The sequence below is a fragment of the Rattus rattus genome, chromosome 3, assembly GCF_011064425.1.
Source record: "Rattus rattus isolate New Zealand chromosome 3, Rrattus_CSIRO_v1, whole genome shotgun sequence".
Taxonomy (NCBI): Eukaryota; Metazoa; Chordata; class Mammalia; order Rodentia; family Muridae; genus Rattus; species Rattus rattus.
In genome coordinates, this window is record NC_046156.1 from 30573662 (window position 1) to 30594500 (window position 20839).

The window sequence follows — 20839 nt, forward strand, 5'->3', positions numbered from 1 at the left end:
TGTGCTTGTGTGTGTGCATGTGTATTCCTAAGTGTGCCCAAGTGTGTGTTCATACGTGTGTGCATGTTTCTGGATACAAGAGGAAAACTTTAAGGACTGTTACTCTGGTTGCATCTTCAGTTTGAAAAGAGTCTCTCACTGGCCTACGATAGTCTAGACTAATGCTCAGTGAGCATCAAGAATCCACCTATCTCTGCCCTGCTTCCTGGCCCACGCCAGGGACTGCAAGGACACACCACTACACCAGCTTGAATTATACCATTCCAGTGCAGGAAGATTGGTTCTGAGGTCAGAGGAGGGTAGGCATCTTCTCTAAGTGAGAAAGAGGTCGGGAAATGGGTAAGAAGTATCCTTAGTAGACATTGTCAGCATAGTGAAGAAATACCAACACAGCTCAGATTTGTGGCCATAGATACAGACCAGGAATTTCCCCATCCATTATCCGTCAGCAAGAGGTGCATCACGTAGGATCTTACATACACACCCTGCATCTGCAGGGATCTGACAAGTGTCCCTCTGAGACAGACTCACAGTGGAACAGAAGAGCCAGGTGACACGCTATTGCTCTTCTCACTTTCAGTCTCTCTCATCCTCAAAGCTGCGGGTGCTACCAGAGAGGACGGACAGCAGGAGACAGACTTGGTTTAATAAGGGTTATCTAAAGAAACAAAATGAATGTGTGGAGGGGGAATATTAAATTGCTTATTATAAGAAATTAACCACTATAATTTGGAAGCACATACTATAGTCCTGTACTTTGCAATCTGTGAACCCAGTAAATTCCTGAGTGTAATTCCATCAAAGTCCAGAGTCCTAAGAACCTGTGGAGTTAATGCCATAAATATCTATCCAGGAATAATAAAAAGTGGGATGCAATATTTCCTTCCCACCAATGGGGATCAAAAAGGTCCACCCAGAGTCCACGGGTTAAGTGACCCTGACGCACACTACTTCATATTGAGTCGGTCAATATAAAGACGGTCTACATTACATTGAGTCCACAAACTCTCATGCTAACTTCTTGGAGCACCACCTTTACAGAGATACCTAGAAGTAACATATCTGGCAACCTTCTGGCCAGTTCAATTGGAATATAAATGAAACTATCATGTAGATGAAGTTAAATATTTCTATAAATTACTTTGCTGCTGTTGAAACCAATGGCTGCAAGAATAGGGCACTCAATCATTTGTTATCCAGTTGTTCTGTTGATCTTTGCCATTCTACTTGGAGTAAGACGAAATCTCAAAGTTGTTTTGGTTTGCATTTTCCTAATTGTTAGTGATAATATGGAATCACACTGTTAAATGTCTACCTAAAATTTCCTATAATTGTTTTCAATTAGCAATAATTGTGCCTTGGATAAACCTCATTGGCTACAATACTGCTACTGCACAAAGCTAATTTCCTATAATACATGTTAAGTCAGTGTATAAATATGCACATACAGTTGTCTGACAATGTTGCCTGCAAGCCAAAACCCATCTTACAAAACCCCCAACACCAGACCTGAGATGTCCCTTTTTAGTTATTGAATAGGGTTGTTCAAGAAACTCTGAAAACATTACAGGTTTTTGCTACTGCCCTCTGTTTCCCCTCAGAGGTGGAAAGTAAATCCTTATTGCATTTCAGATTCAGAGTCTAGAGGACCCTTAGCTGGAGCCTACCTAAAAGAAACCCTGAGGACTAGCTTTTCTGGGATCATAAGGCTCCATGCACTCTTCTAAGGAGGCTTTAGGGTCTTCAATTCTATTCCGTTGACTTGCCTGCCTTTCTCTGTACCAATACCATGCAGTTTTTATCACTATTGCTCTGTAGTACATGAAAAATTGCTTTGTAAACGTGATGAAAATTGCATCAAATCTGTCTCTACATTGCTTTTTGGTAAGATACAATGTTAATTTTACCTGTCCATGAGATTGGAAAGTCTTCCCACCTTCTGGTGTCTTTTTCAACTTCTTTCCTCGATGTCTTAACGTTTTCATTTTACAGTATCTACGGACTTGGTTGATTTTATTCCAAGACATTTTATAATGCTTTTGTAATATGTGATTGCTTCCCTAATTTCTTTCTTGGTATGTTCATTATCTTTATGTGCTAATTTTGCTTTCTACTCCTTTGATGAATGTCTTTATAAGGCACAAGAACTAATGCAAATCAAAACAACCCTGAGATTCCACCTCACACCAGTCAGAATGGCTAAGATCAAACACAGGTGACAGCAGCTGCTGGTGAGGAGGTAGAGAAGTTCCTTCCCTGTTTGAGCTCTTGTCCTGACTTCCTTCAGTAATGAAAAGCAATAAGAGCCTATGAGCCAAATAAACTCTCTCCTCTCCAACTTGCTTTTGGGTCATTTTTTTTGTCGTTGTTGTTGTTGTTGTTGTTGTTGCAGATATAGAAATCCTAATGACTCATCTCAATAAAGATATTGAGAGGATTAATCTCCACACAGCACAGAATAATCAAGATGTGAAAATTAAATAAAGGAACAATATTAAAAGCTGTGTGGAGAAAACACCAACTGACATCCAAAGACATAAACATCAGAATAATATCAGTTTTGTTTTTAGCAACCCTAAAAGCCAGGTAGCCTGGAATGGTATAATTCAAGCTCCAAATTAAATAACTGTCCACCAACATTACTACACTCAGCAGAGTAATTCCTTGTTTATAATACATTTTTAAATTGTAGTATTATTATATCATCGCCTCCTCCTTTTCTCCATTCAACCTTCTCCGTGTACCCCTTGCTATTCAAACTTCATGGCCTCTTTTTTTCAATGGTTATAACTTACAGATTTTAAATTGTTATTGCATATGTACAAATTTATACTCCTAAATTTAAAACTAAATCCTGCTAAGTCTAAATAATGTTACCTATATGCATAGGATCCCAGGGCTAACTACTTAGTATTAGATAACCAACCCATTATAGGGAGGATCTTCCCCTAGAAAGATCATTTCTGTTGCCATAGTGCTCCCATATTGTCCATAGTTCTTTGTTTAGGGTTTAGCCTCCTCCTCGACTCTCTCCCTTCCTCATTAGGATGCTCATTTGTCTCATTTTTGCTCAGGTCTTGTTGGTTCAGTCACAGTGATGAGACTCAATGCATGTAGCCTCCCTGACATTTCTAGGAGACACAATCTCACACCAAACTTTCTCTTCCTTTGGCTTTTACAGTCCTTTGGTTCCCTCTTCAGCAATGACTCTCCAAGCCTTGTGTAGAGGCATTATGGTGTAGATGTGTCAGTTGGTACAGAGCGCTACACTGTCACTTATTCTCTGTGTTTTGATAAGTTGTAGGTTTTTTTTCTTTTTTTGTAATGTTCTCTGTTACAGAGAGAAGGTATTTTTGTGTGTGGGGGAATTAATATTAATTTTTGATTTTTCAATTTTAATATATTTCTTGTTTTACTTATTCACTTTATACCCATTCACTTTCCATTCCCAGTCACCCCTTCCACAATCCTTCTCCTATCACCCTCCCCTCCTCCTCTGAGTGGGTGAGTACCTTGGGTATCCCCCTACCCTGGCACTTCAAGTCTCTGTGAGTCTAGGTGTTTCCTCTTCCATTGAGACCAGATAAGGCAGCCCACCTAGAAGAATATATCCTATGTATAGGTAACAGCTTTTGGGATAGCCCCTGCTCCTGTTGTTTGGTGCCCACATGAAGACCAAACGTCACATCTGCTATATATATGCGGAGATGCCTAGGTCCAGCCCACGTATGTTCTTTGTTTGCTGGTTGAGACTCTGAGAGCCCCAAGGGTCCAGGTTAGTTGACTCTGTTAAGTTCCTATCCCCCTGGGGGCGGGGCACAATTCTTCCTCCTATTCTTGCATAAAAGTCCCCAAGCTCCATCTACTGCTTGGCTGTGGGTGTTTGTACCTGTCTGAGTCAGCTGCTGGGCGGAGCCTCTCAGAGGACAACATGCTCCTGTCTACAAGCATAACAGAATATCATTATTAGTGTTAGGGGCTGGTACTTGCCCATGGTATGGGTCTCAAGTTGGGGCAGTTTTTGGATGGCCACTTCCTGAGCGAGAGAAGCTTCTTTGATGAGGGTTGAAGACTACACTTACCTGTGGATATATGGATAAGTATTTAGAATCTAGTTATGAATTATGCTTGTTTAGTAAAGTGGTGGTCGTAGGTTCTCCTCTAAGATCCATGACTTCTCTAAGTATTTGACTAGGTTTCTATTTTGTTTATGATTTTTTAATGACCATGACCTAGCCAGTGCCTCTCCCACAAATGCGAGCTCTGCCTCTTCAGAGCTCCGAGATCGCTCTTACCAGTCCACCATGTCCTTAACCAGCTGTGCATGCGCTCTCACCAGCCTGTGTTCTACCTGGTTATCTCTTTATCCCAGCTAGCTTTGCTAAGCCAGAGTCCTGGTATGGCTCAGCTCCACCAAACTGCTCACCTGAATCATCATGAATGGAAAACACCAGACAATCTTAATTTTAAAATTAACCAGAATGACACAACCTCTGGGTGCAGAATCTATTATCCTAAACTCACCCTCTATTCTATGTAGGAAATCTAACAATCCCTCGGCCTACATCCTGCACGCCTCTCTCTCTCTCTCTCTCTCTCTCTCTCTCTCTCTCTCTCTCTCTCTCTCTCTCTCTCTCTCTGCCTCCCAGTCAAAATAGGGCCCTTCCTTTCTCCTGTGTCCCCTCTTTCTCTCTCAGACCTGGAAAACCTGTCTCCTCCTCTTCACCCAGCAATTGGCTTCTTGCCTTTATTAACCAATCAAATAATTAAGGGAAATTACCCTACAGTGTCCTGTGTTGCTACCTGAGGCCATACCAACCAACATCTGGGCCCAGCTGCAACTGGGGTCATGTCTGGTTCTATGATATTATCTAAGACAGGGTCTGTGTTGATGTCCAAGGCCCAGGTTACTACCAAATGTCCCTGGTTTGGGCTCCCACCTGAGGTCATATTGATGTCTGAGCTGGCTGTGTACCTTGTCTGTGATGGGAGAGTCATCCCTGCCCCTCACTGTCCCATCTCCTCTCCTGGACAGCATGAATGAGCTAGCAATGGTGGCATTAATGCAGCAGATCTGGCCCCAAGAGGTAAGCACTGGAGAGCTGCCATCCCCCCATGCCCCAGCCAGTTGTAGCAGGTGGGTTACCTGGCCCCAAGGGCAAGAAAACAGGTGAGTTGGCTGTGCCCACACATCCTGCAGCACTTGCGACAGTGAGTCCAGCTCCTCCCTGAGGCAGCACAGAGTAGAGTATCCCGGACTCAGCTTCTACCCAAGCCCAGATCCAGGGCTCTGAGTTGGCTCACCCCAGTATCCACATCAACTGTGAACTGCTGGAGCACATGAAGGTGCTGGCCCTGCAGATCCAAAGCTGCAGGGTCTCCCTGACACAGGGAATCACAGTGAGGATCCAGGATTGATAATGGAGCAGAAGCCAGAGGCCTTAAACCAGAAAAACCAACGACTCATTGCGATGAACATTTGCAGGTAAAGCTGTTTGGGCAAATAGGGTATCCTGTGTGACACCACGACACAATGCAACTTCAGTTGTGAGATTTTGTTTTGTTTTTATTTCCATTTTATTTTTTGTTTTCATTTGGGAGGAAGGTTGCAAGGGTAGAGAATGAATATGAAGGGACTGGGGAATGAGTGGGATGGGAATGCATGATGGAAAACTCACAAAGAATCAATGAAAGGTTAAAAATGAAAATAATAATAAAAATAAAAACAATAGATCCCTGGCTTCACTAACCAAAAGAGAGGCAAAGGACCAAAATTAACAGAACTAGGAATAAAGAGGGAAAAATTACAGTAGACACTAGAGAAATTCAGACCAAGAGCAAGCACAGGCTGGACCTAGGCTCCCTGCGTATATGTAGCAGAGGAGCAGCTTGGCCTTCATGCGGGTCCTCCAACAACTGGAGCAGGGCCTGTCCCTGACTCTGTTGCCTGCCTGTGGATCCTGTGGGCTGCATTTTCTTGCCTCAGTGGGAGAAGATGCGCCTGGTCCTGCAGTGACTCGATGTGCCAGGGGTAGTGATACTGGGGTAAGGGGCTCCCCCTTTTCAAAGGAGAAGGGGAGGGAATAATAGAAGGATCTGAATGAGGGATACTGGGAGGAGGCAGGGTATGCTATTGTGATGTCAAATTAATAAATAAATACATTTTTTAAAAGTCCAGACCCAAATCTCAGTGGTATTTTACCACGCTTTCAAAAATGATCTATATCCTGCTAAGACTGTTGAAAAAAATTGAGCATTTTTTTTGTTTGGGGGGAGCATAAGGACATTTCAATACATGTAATTAAACTGTCAAAGGCGACACTTGACAACCAAGTCAGCATTACAGAATATTTAGTGGAATATTACACACAAAGAAAAAAAAACAATCTCACTCGTGAGAACAAAGGAGAGCATATATTTTATGACATTAATAAGATGAATAAAAGACTGCCAAGAGGGGATCTGTTAAGTGTCATACAGTAACCTAGCAACTTCCTAGTATTAACATGGGAAGAATGGAGGAAGAATAATACAAGCAGAGCAATGGTAAAAAAAAATTAAAAAAAGTAGGAACTAGAAAATCTATCTGAAAAGTAACGGAATGCCTAAACACGATATTTAAAAGAAACAGACTAATTGGATTTAGAAACAAGATACAACTACTTGTTGTCTCCAAGAAACACACATTAGTGGCAAAGGCATTCAAAGACTGAGTCAGGATTTACAAGTGAATCCATTAAGCAATTAGACGCTGTAAATAAGCTGGCACAGTAATTTTCATAATGGAAAATGGACCTCGAAATAAAGTACTCAGAAGAGAGAAATCTTCCATAAAAAGCAGACTCCTTTGTGCTGCCTTTAAGCAATATACCTCAAAATCATGGATAGACACATCTTTAGTGTCAAAGGATAGACCAAGGCTTGTTATAAATTAATGGAACCAGTAAAGATAATAGAGAAGCAAGTGTCACTTTTGTCTTATCAACAAAAAGTCTACAAACTAAGATGAGTCCAAAAAGATGAAGAAGTCCATTTAATGCTGACTAAGGAAACAATGTGTCAAGAGCACATTATCATTCTAAATATGGACGTACCAAACATAGCTTCTTTCCATTTCATAAGCAAATGCTACTAGATATAAATCCATAGGATAACCCCAGTAAAGCAATAATGAGTGATATTAATGATTACTCTGACAAACAGGTAAGTCATCCAGGCAAAAAAGTAAAGAGAAATATTGGAATTAACTGACACCGTCCACCATATGACTTAAGAGATATCCACAGAACATTTCATCCTAATGTAGCAGAATAAAGACCGTTCTCAGCAGGCCAAGTGACTCTCTCCTAAATACACTACATATGAGGACACAAAGCCGATCTTAATAGATAGAAGGAAATTGAAATAGTTTCTTGCATTCTATTTGACCACAATAGAATAAAGGTGAAAATCAACAGCAGGAGATCCTATAAAAATGCAGAAGAAAGTGGTGGAAATTAGAAGAACACATTCCCAAAATGAAGAACATCAAAAAGTTTCCTGAATGAAAACTTATATATATATATATATATATATATATATATATATCTCAAAACTAGTAAGATAAAGTGGAAGTAGTCCTGATGTCAAAGTTCATAGCTCTATGTTACAAAATGGAGGGCTATCTAATAAACAAGGCAATGATGTACTTTAAGGCAGTAGAAGCAAACAAAACCCAGAAGCAGTAGATGGAAAGAAATGACCAAGTCCGAGATAAAAACTAGAGCTGGAGCGATGACTCAGATGTAACGAGCATTTGCTGGTCTTGCAGAAATCGCAGGTTCAGTTCCTAGTACAGTAACTGGGAGATGGGAAGGGGGAACACCCTTAGAGAAGAAGGGAAAGGGAGATGGGAGAGGGGGCTTATTGATGGGAAACTGGGAAAGGGGATGACATTTGAAATGTAAATAAAAATATTCAATAAATTTTTTTAAAAAGATATAGGCATATACATAGAATTTCAGAAAAATTTGCTTCACCATTACAAGAAAGAAACCCTGACTATTGACGGATAGGATTATATGACATGAAAGTGCTACTTCACAGCTGAGGAAACTTTTAGCAGAGTAAAAGGACAGCACAACAGAAGATCCATACCTGGTATGCTTCATACAGAGGCTAATATGTGTATTATGTGTAATAGCTATTATGTGTACACCAGAAAAAGGAAAATTCCCAGTGGCCAAACACAGGAAGAAACACAACTTTCCATAAATACTTTTAAACAATTTGATATCCTTAGACATCAGGCATGCAAATTTAAACTGTTCTAAGACACCCCCATATCAGCTCTGTGAGCATGGTTTCCATCAAAAAGACAATGTTTTAGAATGTGAGGAAGGAGAACCCTTAGACGCTGCTAGTGGTTGTGTAAGCTGCTACAGCCACCGTGGAAGTCGTTATGGAGATTTCTCACAACAGTAAAAATAGAGCTACTATACGATCCTCTGCTTCTGGGCAGATATCCAAAAGGCTTGTAAGTCAGCCATGCCAAAGAGATACTCACACATCTATGTTTATTGCTGCAGTGCTCACAGTAACTAGGAAATGGAACCAAGCCATATGTCCATCAAGAGGTGAATGGGAACAGAAAATATGGTATATATTCATGGTGGCATTTCATTCAACCATAAAGAAAAAAATAAAATTTGCAGGAAGAAGGACGGATCTGGAAATTATCATAACAAGTTAAGTGACCCAGACTCAGAAAGAAATACTTTATGATCTCTCTTATAAACAGACCCAATGTTTTAATTTTGTATGTGTTATATTTATATGTATGGTGTATAAGTCATAAAATTTGGAAGGGAAGTAGTGAGAGGAGAAAATTAGGGCCTACTGCAAAGGAGGGGAGGGGGTAATAGAACACACATGAGATGAAAGCGAGTCCACTGAGGAGGGGGTGGGTGCGCAAGAAATGGAGAAAGGGACCTGGGGAAAAAGAGAACATCAGTGAAAAACAAACAAATACAAAACAAAATTATGAAAGCAAATATGACATGACTAAGTCCACTGCGGATGAGTTAGACATAATAAGCTAATAACAAAATGCTAAATATTAATTTAACCATATAACATAAAAACACTGATAGTACAGGTGCATCAATTAGAAGGCAGCTGGTTAGAATGAATGAAAAACAGGAGCAAAGCCTGGCCTGCTGTGCCATACGGGTAATCTGAGCATTCCAGCGACTGAGGCAGGAGTGTTCTGAATGTGGATGCACGCAGAGTGACAAGACTTCATCTAGAGAAAGAAACGAAAGTGAAATCCCTAAACTAAAGTAAAAACCCAGGTATAGAAATCTAACTTAAGTATAAAGATTCAAACAACGTTTTAGAAAAATAGAACACAGTAATATTAGTTCAGTCTGAATTTTCAGGTGCAGAGATCATCACGGCAAACCACAACTGGCCAAACCACAGAGGTTAATTGAAGGGGGGATGCGCAACCCCAAATGGTACAGCTATAATAAGATGCCTACCCCTAAGGCTCAGGAATGCAGAAGGCATAAACAAAACTTAAAAATGGCAGCACCAACTTCTCTCTGCAACAGACAGAGACAACAACAGAAAATCACAACCAACCGATGTGCTGAGTTGTGGAGCCCTGGCCCTAAGGATGCATCTGTAAAACACTCAGGACACAACAAAGAATGTTTTACAGATGCATCCTTAGGGCCCGGGCTTCACAGGACACGTCCTCCACTATGTTCATAGCAGCCTTATCTATAATAGCCAGAAGCTGGGAAGAACCCAGATGTTCTTCAATGGAGGAATGGATACAGAAAATGTGGTACATCTACACAATGGAGAACTACTCAGCTATTAAAAACAATGACTTCATGAAATTCTTAGGCAAATGGAGAGAACTAGGAAATACCATCCTGAGTGAGGTAACCAAGTCACAAAAGGACACACACCGTATGCACTCCCCGATAAGTGGATATTAGCCCAAAAGCTTAGAGTACCTAAGAAGAAAATTCACAGATCATATGAAGCTCAAGAAGAAGGAAGGCCAAAATGTGGATGCTTCATTCCTTCTTAGAAGGGAGAACAAAATACTCCCAGGAGGAAATACAGGGACAAAGAGTGGAGCAGGCACTGAAGAAAGGGTCATCCAGAGACTGCCCCACCTGGGGATCCATCCCACCAAACCCAGTCACTATTGTTGATGCCAAGAAGTGCTTGCTGACAGGAGCCAGATATGGGTGTCTTTTGAGAGGGTCTGCCAGAGCCCTACTGATACAGATGAGGATGGTTGCAGCTAACCTTTGGACTGAACAAGAGGACCCCAATGGAGGAGTTAGAGAAAAGACTGAAGGAGCTGAAGGGTTTACAACATCATAGGAATAACAACAGTATCAACCAACCGGACCCTCCAGAGCTCCCAGGGACTAAACTACCAATCACTGAGTACATATGAAGCACAGGATGGCACCAATAGGAGGAAAACCCTTGGTCCTGTGAAGGCTCTTTTCCCCAATGTGTGGCAATGCCAGGGCACTGAGGTTGGAGTGGGTGGGGAATGGAGTATCCTCATAGAAGCAGGGGGGCGGGGTATGGGAAGAAAGGGGATAACATTTGAAATGTAAATACATAAAATACTCAAGAAAAATAAAATTAAAAAAACAAAACAAAGAAAAACACCTCTACTCCTAAGGATCAGGGAAACTTGCAGAAGAGAATCAGGGTGTTCTCTCTGAGATTCTGTCTCTTAGACTACCAGAAGCTATTTTTTCAATTTCACCATCAGAAACACTCAAATTTGAGCTGAACAAGGAGGACTCCAGCAGACATGCCAAAACTGGATGGGAGGAAGCCCTACAAGGTGTCAGTCCTACACTAATAACCCCTGACAACTGAGGGAAGCCGAAAGCAGGAAAGAGATGGCCTTCCACAGGGAAGAACACTCTAATTGCCGGTCAGTCCTGACATCACACATGCATGTAACATTATGTGAACTAAACAGCTTAGAGTTAGAAATATGTATGTATTCAAATACACATATGCATGCAAGAATAATTCATGACAAAAAGGCCATGAATTAAATAATAGGAGGTGCGTATCAGAGAACTTAGAGTGGGGGAGGGAAGAGAGAAATGATATAATTAAAATACAATCTCAAAAACAAACTGAAAAGATATTTTTAATGAAGAAAAATGTCACTCAAACATGGATGGGGTGTTCTCACAAGGTTTTACCACTAGAAATGTTATAGGAAAATGATCGTGCCTGAGAGTCAGTCTTCCCCAAAACGAATTCTTCAAAAGTTAGCTTATCCCAAGAGGTTAGCCATAAACACATATGAACACTACAGAATGATCTCAGCGGGTCGTGTTTGTCATTACATATGTTTGTGTGCATTAAATGTATATGTATGTGTAAGTATATATATACAACAATAATGAAAGAATGAGAGACCGTGCATTTGAGGGGGAGTGTGGGGGGCATTAGAGGTGGAGAAAGGAGAGGGAGTGGATGATATAAGTACAGTACCCTATAGGAAATTCTCTTTTTTTATTCTCAAAACAAAATAAAAAGCACAAAACAACAACAAAAAAGCTGAGCGTTATATTCTTTAAAATGCAGCAGACTTTAGAAAAGAGAAACTAGGATAAAGAGGGACATTTGCAACTAAAATATGTATTTTATGTTCAAGAGGACACCTATTTAGGAACATATCTACACATGACAAAGCATTCTACACACAAGGCTAAAGTTTGCAGAAAACTTTCAGAAGAAGGAAAGCCAGGCATTGCTACAGTTGGGGACTTCCATACTCTTCTTATGGTAAAGGCTAGATGCTCGTCACAAAACATCAGGGAGCATGTACACCATGTTATACACATCATTAAATAAATGGAATTTACTTGTAACTAGCTGAACACCCCACAGAAAAAAGCAGATGATACCTTGATTTTTGAGCACACATGGCCATTCATAGAGAAAGATCAGATTCTTAGCTATGGAGACCACTTTTACAAAGTAAAGAATAGAAACCATTCAGCATTCACTTAAAATAATAGGATTGAATTGGAAGTCAAAAAAGGTATATATATATATATATATATATATATATATATATACTACAGCCCATAGAAACCAGTAGTACACTGCACCATGCAGTGCTGCCGTAGCTCTAATATATTCTCACTAATTGTGTGGGGCACTAAGTACCCACTATAAGAACATAGAGACATTAAGATCTAATGCAAAGTGCACATTAACTGTGCTGACCATAAAAGCACACTAGTTCAGCTGTCTTTTCTGGCTTTCTTGCCATGTATACCATGGGGTAGCACAGTAAAAAATTCTTGTCTGATGTCACACCAAGCTTTGATGTTTTATTCTCCAGACTTGTATGTCGAAAAACTTTTCTTCATTGTTTGACAAATTCTGTGAGCTAGTTAAATAAGTAAAATTGCCAGTTCTCCACCATTTTAGAAAATATAAGCAGAGAGAATACTCCCCAATTCATTTTATAAGAAAAATATGTTCTAATACTCAAAACCATCTATGTCCCTAGACACAGAACTAACAGGCTAATGTCTTCCATGGGCACTGTCTTAGTTAGGGTTTTACTGCTGTGAACAGACACCATGACCATGGCAAGTTTTATAAGGACAACAACGTTTAATTGGGGCTGGGCTTCAGGTTCAGAAGTTCAGACCATTATCATCAAGACAGGAACATGGCAATGTCTGGGCAGGCATAGTTCAGGCAGAGCTGAGAGTTCTATATGTTTATCTGAAGGCTGCTAACAATACTGTTTTCTAGGCAGCTAGAATGAGGTTCTTAAAGCCAACACCCACAGTGACACACCTACTCCAACAAGGCCACACCCACTCCAACAGGGCCAAGTCTTTTAATACTGCCACTCCCTGGGCGGAGCACATACAAACCATCACTGGCACAGATACAAAAGTCTTATGACCAAGTGGGGTTCATATATTCATGAATCATTTAATTTAATTCTTATTATTAACAAAAGTAAATAATAAACTGCATGCTCATATAAATATTTGATAAAGATGTTTATAAAAAGATTTTTTAAAAGATTCTGAGGAGAAACATGATGTTGTCTTAACTGATTTTGAAAGTGAGTGGAAATTAAAGCTAAAAGCAAAAGTGTGCGAACACTTTTATGTTGAAGGTGTTTCACACGTGAGAGCAGTTAAGGAATTACTGCGCTACTGAGAAATTTCCTGGAATTAACCGAGAGGACAGCAGATGGATTTCTTCTTGCTGGCATGGTAGCTTACAGACAAGCAAGAGGAACACTTTAGTTTGGATTTGGAGTGTCCTCCGAAAGCCTACGCTAAGGCTCCATGCCTCAAACCCAGGAGTGGCACATACTGGCAAATCCTGGGGCCTTTCAGCTGGGTTCTTGTGTAACTTTAAGAAAGCAAAGCCAAAGATACCATGAAACTCTGGCCTCTGTTGTTTTTCTCATTTGTGCGTAAAATAAATGTTCTCCTCTCATGATTGCTAGAAGTCTAATAGCACGGATAATGAGATGCTTATTCATGGATGGGAACATATAAAAGCTTGTTAGTCAAACAACCCTTTTCTTTTTGTAAGTTAATTAACTCAGAATCTTGTTGTAGTGATGAGGAACTGACTAACACAGGAGGTAAACTCCATAGGTTATATTTAGAATAATGTACTAGATGACGTTAAGTACTATGAAGATGTTCACAGTTTGATATTCATTTCATGGTTGGCTAGCCTCGTGGCTTGGGTGCTGTGGCAATTAAGTATGCCATGGCTGGAGTATATGGCTAAGCAAGAATAATCCCTTTATCCTCTGAGAAGAAACTGCATTGAAAAATCTGAAGGTGGCACCATATCTATTACATTGCAGCTTTGCCCCAATGACCTAAAGACCTCCCATAGGTCTAATGTTCTTAAAGTTCTACCACATTTCAGAGGGATTCCCTAGGTCACACCTTTAATATAGAGGCCTCTACTGGGCATTCAAAAGATGATGTATTTGTCAACGATGTTGTTTCAAGTAAGGAGCAGGGCAAAACTCAGATTAAAATTGAAAACAAAGCTTGTCACACGTTTATGTGTATCCATTTGACTTCCCTGGTGCTTTCATTGCAGAATTCTATGTAATTCTTTTGGTAACATAAAAGAATCCTTCTGTAGAGTGCTCAGTGATCAACTGTGTGAACAGAGAGTGGGTAAGTAGAAGCCATCTAGCTCAGAGCATTTCCACTAATGCTAGTCCTTTCTCCCTTCAGAGAACCACCATGATGAGTGTTTACATTTGTCATCAAGCTTCCACAATTTAAGAGCTTGAAACAAACGTGGGTGTGTTCTACATCTCACTTCCCTTGGATTCCAGGAAAAAGACGTTTCCAGCATCCCGAGCTTTCTGCTTCAAACCCAGCACAGCAGCCAGAGCAAAACAAAGTTAAACGAGATCATGTGACATAAAACAAAATGAAATCCCACTGCAAGAGGCTGTGTGGGGCTGAGTTCCCCACTCCCAGTGTCTGTTGATATCACTCTTGTTCCTACTGACTACGGCAATTCTTAAAATCCAATTTGAGAATTTTCACTTGGAAGGATTTTGTGTATTTTTAGAACAGTTTATGGCAGCCATCCAGAGATGACATTGAACATTGAACGTTACTTCAAAAAAAACCAGCAAGGACCACAGAGGAGCATCCTGGGAGAGCCTTCTAGAGATTCCTAAGCATGGTGTCATTGCCTTCCTGTAGACTGACAGAGCAAAGTTCTGGAGGGCCGGTTTCCTCAGCCAAGTTTCTGAGATATTTTCTCTTTTAATACTAAGCACATAAACCTAACCCCTGTTGGGATTTCCTTTTTTTTTCTCTTCTTTCTTTCTTTTTTTTTAAGGGTAAAACAATAACAAAGGTGGAATGGATGGATTAGGTAAAAGTTGATGTTGAACATTTAGGGTATCTCAACAAACAGCAAATCAATTACGGAACTTTTTCTGCTCTTCGCTTACAGACCATCTGGGGCTGTCATGTAGCCTTGCCCTTTCTTTAAGAACTGTCGAGAAGAAATTGTCGAGATTGTCAGAAACACATGCCTTACACCACTCGCGCAGCATCTGTATGAGGAATGAAGCTTACACAACTGTGGGTAAAGTTACACATTGTACAGGAAGTACATACGTCTGACTTGCCTTGGGTTAATGTAAACGTTTACAAAGCACAGTCAACTGTGCAGAGTTCACACCTCTATCCACCAAACACCTCATTTATATTTTTCTTGAAAATTTTCCTTTTCTACTATGTTCTCAATGTTGAAATGTTTTCAGACATGCTAATATTTGGGATTTTTCATATTTCGAAAAAATTATGTGTGTGTACTCCCCTATGCTTCTCTTTCTTCTTCATAGATATTTAGAAATATAAAATTATTTATAAAATTCAGTTCTTTCACTACTACATGTGGAGCATAGAGTACTACTGAATCTGTATTAACTGCAAGCCGTAGAAATGGTAATTTGGGTCTTAGTAATTAGGGTGAATTATAGCTTACTTAAATCCATGTTATTATTCGGTATGTTCATGCTTCCATTCCCTTGACTAGTTTTCCAAAGTGGCAGCTAAAACATGAACAATATATCTTCCAATCTTATGAGACAAACAGCTACTCAGTCTCACGCAAACCTGTGTGGAGTGGATGAAGTCCTAAGTGAATGTGTGCCATTGAAATGGGCACAGCCATGTCGAGGACCCAGTGCCTCCAACCCATGGCAATAGCAAAGACTTCCCAAGGTGAGGCTGAGAGAGATGATGAAGCCTGATGAAGCCTTCCTCCATCTGTATACAGACTGGGTATATAGACTCATCGACCGCAGCTTCTGCTTCAGGGATGGTTGCAACAGGAGTCTCCTTCCCTACAGAGATGTACCAAGATGAGCTAAGCCTGCCTATCATTAGCTAAACCTAGCTCAACTGCTCATCACGAAATAACCTCCTTACTCAGCTATATACAATAAACTCATCTCCTTTATTCATAGGTGTAAAATAATATGCGCTGAAGTTCTGGGCTGGGGTTGGTACTGTCTGTTAAAATGAGCCCATCCTGCCCAAATCCCAGCTCTCCTGTACATGTCTGTATCAGTGAACCTGTTCTTTTTTAATTCCCTTTTTGCCCCAGATAGGCTAATCCTCGAAGCCATACTAAGCACAATGGATGTCTGATTTCAGATGAAAACAAAGAAAAATAGGTCATGAATTTGAAAGCAAGGTGAGGGTACACGGGAGGGTTTGAAGGAACAGAGTGAGAAAATCATTAAATTATATAATCTCAATTAAAAAAACGAAAGCATGTGAGAACATTAGTTTCTTGTTTGAAAATTATATATATTTTTCCAATAGGAACTCAAATGCTGTTCTTGCTCACCATTATAGTCACTGAAATTATTTAGTATTTGTGATATCTTTTATTTCCCTTCATACACTAACATATTGTTTCTTCATGGAAACTTGTAAAATTCTTGGAACGTTGTTCTTGCTGACATTGTGTTTTAGAGATACTTTGCCTGAAACATTCTAGATCAGTAGTTTTTAACCTGTGGGTCACCACCCTTTTGGGGTTGAAGAACCCTTTTACAGGAGTCCCCTCAGACCATCAGAAAACACAGATATTTACATTATGACTTTTAACAGAAGAAAAATTACAGTTATGAAAGAGCAATGAAAATAACTTTATGGTTGGGAGTCATCACGACATGGAGAACTATATTAAAGGGTTGATGCATTAGGAAGGTTGAGAACCACTGTTCTAGAACCTCTGAGGTCATAAGCAGGGGATAGAACCCTGCTTAGGATGGCAGACTTAGGTAGTAAAACAATTTTACTTTGTTCACCTCTGCTATGCAAATCTAGACACTTCATTTGAGAGAACAACGGCAAAGCCATTATTTTGACTGTGTTCTTCCTGTGACATGCCTTATTACTTTTGCACTTCCCTCCTCATGGGCGTTCGATGGTCACTGACATACCCCAGAGAGAAGAGGTTTGAAAGGCTGAAGCAAATGACCTCCAAACGTCAGCACAGTTCTGACAAGGGCTGGGAACTCACTTATTACTGCAGATAGGTGAGGATGCTCAGGGGCATAGACAGGTTAGCTGACCAGCAAAGCTATGATGACCCCAGGTCTGAGGCAGGGCCATCATAAGAGTTTAATTGTTTCACATGTACAACTCACATTCCTCTGTGTTAACTGCTAGCACTTCACTTCCTGCTCCGCGTCTCCTTTAGAATACATGAAGGAGCCAGAATGAAGCTAAGAGCTGTCTCTGTTCTAAGGAGAACCACATGCGCAAGGATTAATTTGCATGCAGATTAACAAACAAGGAATCATGGACTTGTAAGGGTTACTGCCCTGAGAGTCACCCAGTTCTGCCCATTCATTGTAAATGCCGACTTGGAATATGTTTGAAATGCTTTGCTTTTTTACCATTAGTTTTAATTTTGTGTAAATTTAAAATGTATATAAATTTACACTTGACATAAATTTAAAATTCAAAATGAACAGGAACTTAGATTTTTGAAAGCACCGTGTTCCTGCATCCAGCTAGTCAGATAAAGGCAAAAATATTGCCCCTAAATTTCTCCATTGAAATACTTAACTGTAAGCTCTGCAGCTACACGTAATATATAGCCAAAGGCCAAGGACAAAATAGGAACAATATTAACTTAATCTTAAATACTAGGCACCATTCAAAAGTCCTGGAGGTCTTCCTGACTTCAAAGTTTGGGCTCTTCTTGTGTTGAGAGACATGCAACCCCGCTGCTGCAGATTGGAAAAAGAGCTTGGGGTCAGAGGTCGACACAGTGAGGGAGTTTGCTCTTTAAGAGGTTATCTGTGGATCTGCAAAGCCAAAGTGTAATTGGGTTTTGTGATGTGATTTTAGTGAGTAATTGTATATGATCTGGGGAGGTTTCAAAGACAAGCTTGGGAGATTTTTCCAGCTTGCTCGCGATAGCAATTTTAGGCGTTGTGTGCACTCGTGGAGAGACAGTGCAGAGTGATCCGAAGAGTGATCAGAAGTGACATAGCAAGTGTTTTACTCGCTATAATTATAATTTTAGCCCATCGATTCTAATATAATGTGTTCTCTCTTCTTAGGCCATCGCATGAAAGAGTAAGCTACTTAGCGTTCACAGGTAGCATCGGCGGAGCCAGTTAATGTCATCAGTACAGTCATTTCGTGCTGCTCTCTGTGCTTCAGAGACTGAACGTTATTTGAGGATTACTGGATGATTATAAAGAAAGGAAAAAAAAAAACCCATTCAAGCTCCGCCATTGGCTGTGGAAGGTTGAAGGGCTTAGTACCACAAAACCTGCTAACTTCCGGATCCTGAGTCTCCTACACAATGAGAAACAAACATCTCCTTATTGTTTTACTTGTTTAGGGTTGCCTTGATTAAGCTGTCCCTCCTGTCAGTTATGTTCGTCTAAGCCTGGCTGGATCTATTTCATGTTAGGAAAAAGCTCAGATAAATCCAGGAAAGCTTAATGTTTATCCAATGTGAAAATAATTACTCAAAAGTGTTATTCTTAATCCAGATAATTAGAGCGAGGAAGGGAAGATCAGTGTCATTGTGAATTATGCCCCGGCAATTGACTCTTGGTCCTTGTAAGTTTCAGGTGAAGATGTGGATGGATAAAGGTTAGATTAAACATAATCCAAAGTAGCTGCCGCTTTAATCTGTTGTGATACAAGGATGATCACTTAAAAAGAGCCGGATTGTGGGGTTGTTTCTGGTTGGATAAGATGCTACTCGATTGGGACTAGTCTTAAAACATGCTTAGCACCATGTCACTGCAGCTGTAAGTGCTTGTGCACGACTGACTGTGGGCTGCCACACCGACAGGCATTGCCTGGGCTCACGCTATGCAGCCGAGCACCAGACATCAGCAGTATCTGGGCTTCGCGGTAGCAGGGCTATGAGGGTCTGCTCCGGAAAACATTTCCTGTAACCCCCCCCCCTTCACCCCCATGCCATCTCTTCTGGGCTACAATAAGCATGGATTTGAAATCTGCTAAAGTTCAGGCCTAAAGTAAGCAGCCATTGATGAACTGGTATGATTATAAAGTATTTTTTTTTTTTTGGTATCGAAGTTATTTTTTTGTTCCGATTCAACCCAGAAGTTATATTTCAAGTGTGAAAAACTTAGGTAACAGGCAAAGGGTTGAATTAACTATCTGACATGTTCTCTGAAATTAAAATTAGCACTTTCTAAATATTTCTGCGGAATTAAAAATAATTTTGGGGAGTATGAATAATGAGTTTCAATAATGACAGAATACAAAATCCAACCCAGTCGTTTTTTAATTAAAATGAAGAAATATTGGTATTTCTTCTATTTCTCTCAACAAACCCAAGGAATTTAATATAATTTCTGTGTCACAGGACTGGCTTACTTTGATTATAGAAAACGAGGGCAAAAATATTTGACCAATTATTATGTGAAATTTTATTGCATAAATTAAAATTTATTGCTATTTCATGACAAATTTCAATTAGAGTTTGAATATTTAGTAGGTTGCTTCAGTTGTTCATTCTTCTCCCCTTTAAAGTTGTATTGCACCATATGTACTAAAGAAAGTTTAGGAAATGACTATTGTAATGGAAAGGATAGTACTGCGACACTTCTCAGTGCATGCCCACACTGACTTAGAATAATTGACATTATTAAAAGGCAGGCAGAATTTTTCATAAAGTACATTATGCTAATGTAAATCACACCAATTTATTTTTAACCTTTATCAGACTCCAACTTCACTTTAGACCACAGTTACTGTGCTTGGATAAATATGTAGCATGTTGTGTACTGTAAACACAACATTTTCGTTAGCAGATTTCATACGTATTTGTTCAAATTTTTTTTCACAAAGGCAATACACGTTTATTAAGAGTTCACTACTCTTTTTCTGTCATTTGTTCCATATTCTCACGACTTATTTAATGCATGCAGCCAGAATGTCACCAAGTGTCTTTTATAATGTGCTAGTGGTCAAGACTAAGGTGGTGAATGGAACGGTTCCCATGCCATTTTGAATCCTGCATTCTTATGAACAGAGAGAAAGTATAAATAATGAAGGCATGATAGCTCAGCAGGTAAAGGTGTTTACTGCTAAGCCTACCATCAGAGTTCTATCCCTATTCTATCATCTATTATCTATAGGCGAATGCCTTGAACTAGGCTTTGCTTCGCAAGTTCACTGACATGCAAGATATGACTAGCATGTTTAGAGTAGTCAGTATGTTTTAGCTACGTGGCTTATTGCCAGAATTCACATTCGTCTTCGTTTTCAAGATATGGTTTTATTAATCACCAAAGGATAAGACAGACCATTTCTGTTGTTCATTTATACAGTTGAAAGAAAGAACCAACTCCTATAAATTGACCTCTGACCTCCATATGTACACCCTGGCACATGCATTCTTTTCCACCTCTCTCTTTTCTGTCTCTGTCTCTGTCTCTGTCTCTGTCTCTCTCTGTCACTGTCTCTCTCTGTCTCTGTCTCTGTCTCTCTCTGTCTCTCTGTCTCTCTCTCTCTCTCTCTCTCTCACACACACACACACAAAACACACAACTATAAAAAATTAAATTAGTAAATGTGCAGTACAACATACAATTGGGGTTGAGGATGGGACCTAGTGCATTACGATTTAAGGTGAGAAGGTTGCAGAGAGCTTCACCAAGACAAATTAAGGCATGAGGGATATTTTTGAATGAGCCATATGGAGCTACCAGCTATACCAGCTTCTGTATAATTAATTACTCCTGGTT

The 20839-nt window shown here is 40.0% G+C and overlaps 1 pseudogene; it reads right to left on the bottom strand.

Moving 5' to 3' along the window:
• Window positions 1-1299: 1299 nt before the first annotated feature.
• Window positions 1300-1402, bottom strand: LOC116897659 (annotated as a pseudogene).
• Between the last annotated feature and the right edge of the window lie 19437 nt (window positions 1403-20839).